This window comes from Myotis daubentonii, chromosome 7 (assembly GCF_963259705.1).
Source record: "Myotis daubentonii chromosome 7, mMyoDau2.1, whole genome shotgun sequence".
Classification (NCBI taxonomy): Eukaryota; Metazoa; Chordata; class Mammalia; order Chiroptera; family Vespertilionidae; genus Myotis; species Myotis daubentonii.
Window position 1 is genome coordinate 2,128,080 of NC_081846.1, and position 6,000 is coordinate 2,134,079.

Genomic DNA, 6,000 nt, shown 5'->3' on the forward strand with positions numbered 1-6,000 from the left:
GAATGCAAATCCCAAGAGAGGGAGGACGTATTATGAAAGCTCTTTGGTTTTCAGAATGTTTCTTTGCCCAGCTGCACAAGGATAAGATTACTCGGGATGGTTGAGGAAGTTGGTACCATGTTCAACCTTTCTCAGAGGGCGTAGAGGAGGGAGAACAGTAGCAATCTCATGATGGACCAGAATAAAGCTGGGATCCAGATGTAACAATAGGAACCTTGTCGAGTGAGATCAGTGGAAAACATAACAGGCATTGTTTGTACATCCCTTCCTTTAAAAAGCCCATCTAGACCCCTCCAGACTGGATCATGTGCCCTTCACATGTTTCAATTCCACCTGTAGCGTAGCATTCATCACTCGGAGTTGAAATTGCTTCTTGTCAGTCCTGCAGGCCAGACTGTGGACATATTAAAGGTATTGGACAGGTCTGTTTCATCACTAAGCTCTGTGCCTAGCACAATGCTTAGCACATAACAGATACGCGACAGAGATGTGTATGATTCATGAGTGAGGGCATGGCCCACGCAGCTGCCATGCTTCCCTGCCAGGATCAATGACAACCTACCAACCATTTCCTTTGTTTTGGGGGTTGGTTTGTTTTTCCAGATCAACTACTACTATGCAGCCATATTTCCCTTCACCATATTCTTGTGCAGGTTTTTTTTTTTTAAAGGACACAAAATTATTTGTTCTGTTTTGTTTTATTTTATATTTTTTATTGATTTCAGAAAGGAAGGGAAAGGGAGGGAGAGATAGAAACATCAATGATGAGAGAGAACCATGGATCGGCTGCCTCCTGCACGCCCCCTACTGGGGGTCGAGTCCACAACCTGGACATGTGCCCTGGCTGGGAATCGAACCGTGACCTCCTGGTTCATAGGTCGAAGCTCAACCACTGAGCCATCCTGGTCTGGCATCTTGTACAGATTTTATAGGTTCTTTTATACTTATGTCTTACGCAACTTTCTATGTTGATATTAGCCCACCATCACTATGTTCTGAGATTTTTTTTTTAAACCTATTGCTATCATGTAGCAGGTAGCTTTGTATCACCTACAAGTTTGACAAGAACTTCTGCTACGTCTATTAGCCATTGGATATTAGTCAAACTGATTTCACGCCTCCTAATCCAACAGCATCCCACCAAGGGCTTTCCACTTCTCCAGCAAAGGGTACCGTGAGCGGCTTTGCCGGAACTGACCCATGAACTCGGCAGCATCAGGAAGAAAGCCCTTGGTGGGATGCTACTGGAATAGCCCCAGGCAGGCAGAACTGGCCAAGTGCAACTAGTAACCTGGAGATTCATGTCCTGTCGTTTTCAAGCACATTCCCTCTTCTCGATACAAGTACGGTCCCATGACTGTCGGCACTCCCCTCAGGCGGAGTGAAGAATGGCTCAGACCTGCTAGAAGGATGCGCGCATGCAGAACCTTGGGCCTTCCACAGGCCAATGCGAATCAGACCCAATGGCTTTGACCAACAAGTAAAACAACAGGACAGCCAGGTGAAAAACGAGCCGCCATCCTCCACGCAGCAGGCACCCCGGGCCGCCACCGCCTGTCCATCACGACTCTCACCTGTTCCAGGGATTGACCACGTAGCCTATACCAACCGAGAAAGCCCACCTCGTTCTTCGTGAGTTTCTGGGATTTCCTGGCACAAGCACATTACGGTTGGAGTGAGAAGGTAAGCGTCTTTTTCTCTTTTTTCCAGGCTTTCCTGACTGAACTGTACACAATGGAAGAAACAGATGTGGCCACTATGAGTGGGTCTGTAAGCGGTGGCCTCATTCGGGGCCTCCCGTTCAGAGTGAAGACCTATCAGCCAGCGGGCTGCTCCGACCGCAAACAAAACAGCTCAGGCATAATCAACAACAACAACCAGCGTGATCTGGGGTACGGAAGCCTCTGTTTTAGGTACGAACACCTGTAAGTGAGAAACGCCCACCTCTCCGCTCCAGAGAGCCCTTCGATGGCTGACAGCTGAGAAGACGCTCCATGAGCCGTTTTCAAAGGCGCTTGACCCTCTTTGACCGTGTTTCCTAAGAACAGGCACCAGGGAGGAGGGCATCAGCCTGATGGGAGGGAGGGAGGAGGGCACCATCCTGATGGGCACCAGGGAAGAGGGTACCATCCTGATGGGAGGGAGGGAGGGGGGAGGGCACCATCCTGATGGGAGGGAGGGAGGGGGGAGGGCACCATCCTGATGGGAGGGAGGGAGGGGGGAGGGCACCATCCTGATGGGAGGGAGGGAGGGGGGAGGGCACCATCCTGATGGGAGGGAGGGAGGGGGGAGGGCACCATCCTGATGGGAGGGAGGGAGGGGGGAAGGCACCATCCTGATGGGAGGGAGGCAGGGAAGAGGGTACCATCCTGATGGGAGGGAGGGAGGGGGGAGGGCACCATCCTGATGGGCCCGGGGACAGACGCACCGACTTCCCAGGCAGCTACACGGAAAACAGAAACTGGCCGACAGACACCCAGCCTTAAGGAGAAGCAAATGTGAGAACACGACACCATTGCTTCTTAATCGGGGAAAGGGCTACCAGGTGGCGCTTTAGAAAATGCCTGCATGTCCCAGCGAGAACAAACCAGTCAAATTACGTTTCGCCCTAGCAGTTCACAAACACGTCTATCCTCAGCGGCCAAAGGGCTCTGTGATCATCTAAGCGCTTGCGGACACTTTGGTTCGCCCTGGGTCTGCACACAGTGGGCACTGGGGCGCACTCACCAACCGCGGCCGCCACTGGGCCTCAGCGGACACCCGCCCCAGGCGCGTCCAGGGCGGCAGGAGGGGCCGTGTCCGTGTCCGGGAGACAGACGGGGCGCCCTCCTCCAGCGACCCCCCACCGCCTCTCCAGTCCCGCCTTCCGCCGGGCCGCCTCCGCCTCCAGACCAGGCGGCAGCGGTTCCCCCAGCAGCCCGGTCCTCCCCGCAGCCCCGGCCCGCACCTACCTCTCCCCGGGGCCTGTGTCCACCGGAGGCCGCGGCCCGGCGGGCGGAGGGCGGAGGAAGCCGAGGGCGCTGAGCCTCTTGAGGCGCAAACCCAGCGCGGGGGCCGCTTCTCTCCGCGACGAGCTGGGCCCCCCAGGGGAGGGGGTGACCTCGGACCCCGAGGCGGCCTGGCCTGGGGAGGGGGTGGCCCAGGCCCGTGGGGAGCCGCCGGCCCTGCTGCTGCCCGACCTCCGCCGTGACCTCTGGGAACCACTTCCGGGTGAGGAGGGCCGTGACCTCTGGGAACCACTTCCGGGTGAGGAGGGCGGCTCCTGGGAAGATGGGCCCCACCTGGCCCCTCCGCAGGTGGCCCCCAACCCCTCCCCCGCGGGGCGGGCGAGCGTCTCCCCCAAAGGCTCCCCCTCCAACACCGCCAGGAGCCTGGGGGCCCGGAGGCCTTTGGAGGCCCCTCTGCGCCCCCCTGGGGCAGCGGTTCTCAACCTGTGGGTGGCAACCCCTTTGGGGGTCCAACGACCCTTTCACAGGGGTCGCCTAAGACCATCGGAAAACACATCTATCATTACATATTGTTTTTGTGATTCATCACTGTGCTTTCATTATGATCAGTTTGTAACCATGAAATCGGGGGTCACCACAACATGAGGAGCTGTATGAAAGGGTCGCGGCGTTAGGAAGGTTGAGAACCGCTGCCCTGGGGTCTCCCCGAAACCACTGGGCGTCCTTTAAGCGCCCGGAGCCTCTCCGGGTCCCTGGGCCACATGCGGCCATAAAGCTTCTGCCGGAAAAATAAAAAATTTTAAAAAACACAAAGAAAGTGACCACGTGAGGACCGATGGCGCGTCCACGGAAGGCCGCAGTGGGAAGGACAGCGGAGGCTCGGCCGGCGCCGCTCACAGGACTTACTGACCCCCGTGGCCGGCGCCTCTGCTGCTCATGCCCCTGTTTGGAGAGAGATTCCTTCTTTGAAGAAATTGAAAATCAGAGAGAGAGAGAGAGAGAGAGAGAGGAAGTGATTGCTACGCGGCCAGGCTGAGCGAGCTGGAGGGCAGGGCTGCTGCGCGGCCGGCGGTGGCCTGGGACATGTGTGTCTCCGTGTGTCATCCCGGGCCGCTCCCGCCACACGGGTCCGCCTTGCTGGGCGCCTGCTCGTGGCTCCTGTCAGGGTGGGGCCGTTCTGTGCAGTTTACAACGTGGAGGGCGGGGAGGCCTGATTTTCCACTTTCTGGGGACGTGGCTAATCCTCCCCGTCCTGACTCCAGGGGAACTGGGTCGTCCTCGCAGATCTGAGAGAAGCAACAGTAGGATTAAAAACATGACTCAGGGGAAGAGTGAGACCTGGTCGCCTAACAGGCACTCACCTCTCAGTTCAAGGCCGCAGACGGAAGGGCCTTCCCACCGGCGTTTACATCCCACCCGCCCCCAGGAGTCTCTCTCCTCCTTTCTGTTCACCAGCACAACAGGAAAAGGCGTCTTTTATTACACACCTCACATCGCTGTTCTCAAAAACACATTTCGACCCATACGACAGGGCTGTCTCTAAATAGGAGACTGCAAGACCATTGGAATCGTGGCTGCACATGCAGGCTTCAGGGTGGTGGTTTTTTAACAAAATGTCACATTACTTCAATCCCATTCAATCGCCAGGAATCGCCCAAACGGTGTTTGGTGGTTTCAGAACATGAAACCCACCTTCAGTGAATCTACCGGTGAAGACGTTCAGAAGAGTAGGTTTCAAATCAATATGCAGCTGAGAAAAAAACTGAGCTGAACATAGTTTCCCCACACGTTTCATTAAAGAGGAAAACACTCATTTGAATATAAAGTGCTGACCTGTTTAAAGCGCTTAGGGCCACACGGGGGTTAAAATAATGGATTTCAGAAGCGAGCTTCCCGGATTTGAATCTTGGCTCTGCCAGTGCACTCACCACGTGACCTCTGGCAAGTCATTTCCCTCCTTTGTAAAACAGGCATAAAATAGTGCCTGCTCGGTGTTGTGGAGAGGATTACATGAGGCATATACACCGAATTTTATATATTTATACTAGAGGCCCAGTGCACACCGCTCAGAGCTCTCCGCGGCTCATAGCTCTTCACCACTAGTAGCTTGCGCCCTGCTCGCTGTGAGAGCCACTGCTGGTTTGGTCATGATGGTGTTATGGCGTGACGTCCAGGGGCCTTTTACATAAGAGATCTCATATTAAATGTGTGTATGATTATTGTATATATAGAGTTAGAATAGGGCTGGCACATAGACAGTACTACATAAAATTGCTGTTATTATTAGTAATCATTATTATTATCAAAAGGCTTTGTTTATTGTTGATTGTGGACAATCATCCACAATTATTTTTCCATTACAGTAACCTTCTTCATACTAATACAACCCAAACATGCAAACCCACTTCATAATCCATGCACTAAACAGATGTTCACTGACCACCTTATGTGCCAAGAACTGCATCAGGCATTAGATATTTAATATTTTGGGGGGTTTTATGTGGGGGTGGCTCAAGTTCTCTGCCTTATGCTCTTCAGGGCTGTGCTCAAATGACATAGTCAAACACAATTTCTGGGAATGTTTTGGTGGTGGGGGGGGCTCTGCTTCTCTTCCTTACTCAACCCCATTCCTTCCTTCATCCATGCAAACTAACATTTAAAGGCCGATTTTTTTCTTACAAGCTGCAAAAATTTATCTCTTGGACAACAATCCAAAATAAACAGTTCAAACAAGATATGCTTTGGAAAAATGTTAATAAACTTGCCTCTGGGAAATTATTTGAATTTACTTGTATTTCTTTCCCTTGGAAGGGACTTTAAAAAAAAAAAAAGGAACTAAGAAAAATGTCTTAAGCTTTTACAGATGGATACTTTTATTCTAAAATGACACTTTCCCTATAAAACCACTATTCAAAGTTGAGAATTGGGAGGATTTTAATTGAACTGAATTGTATAAATGAGACTGGAAAAAATAATGAAATCGTCAGAAAGCTTAGAATCATTGGCATTGGACTACTAGATTCTCAACCTCTCATCAGCCAATAGTTCCTTA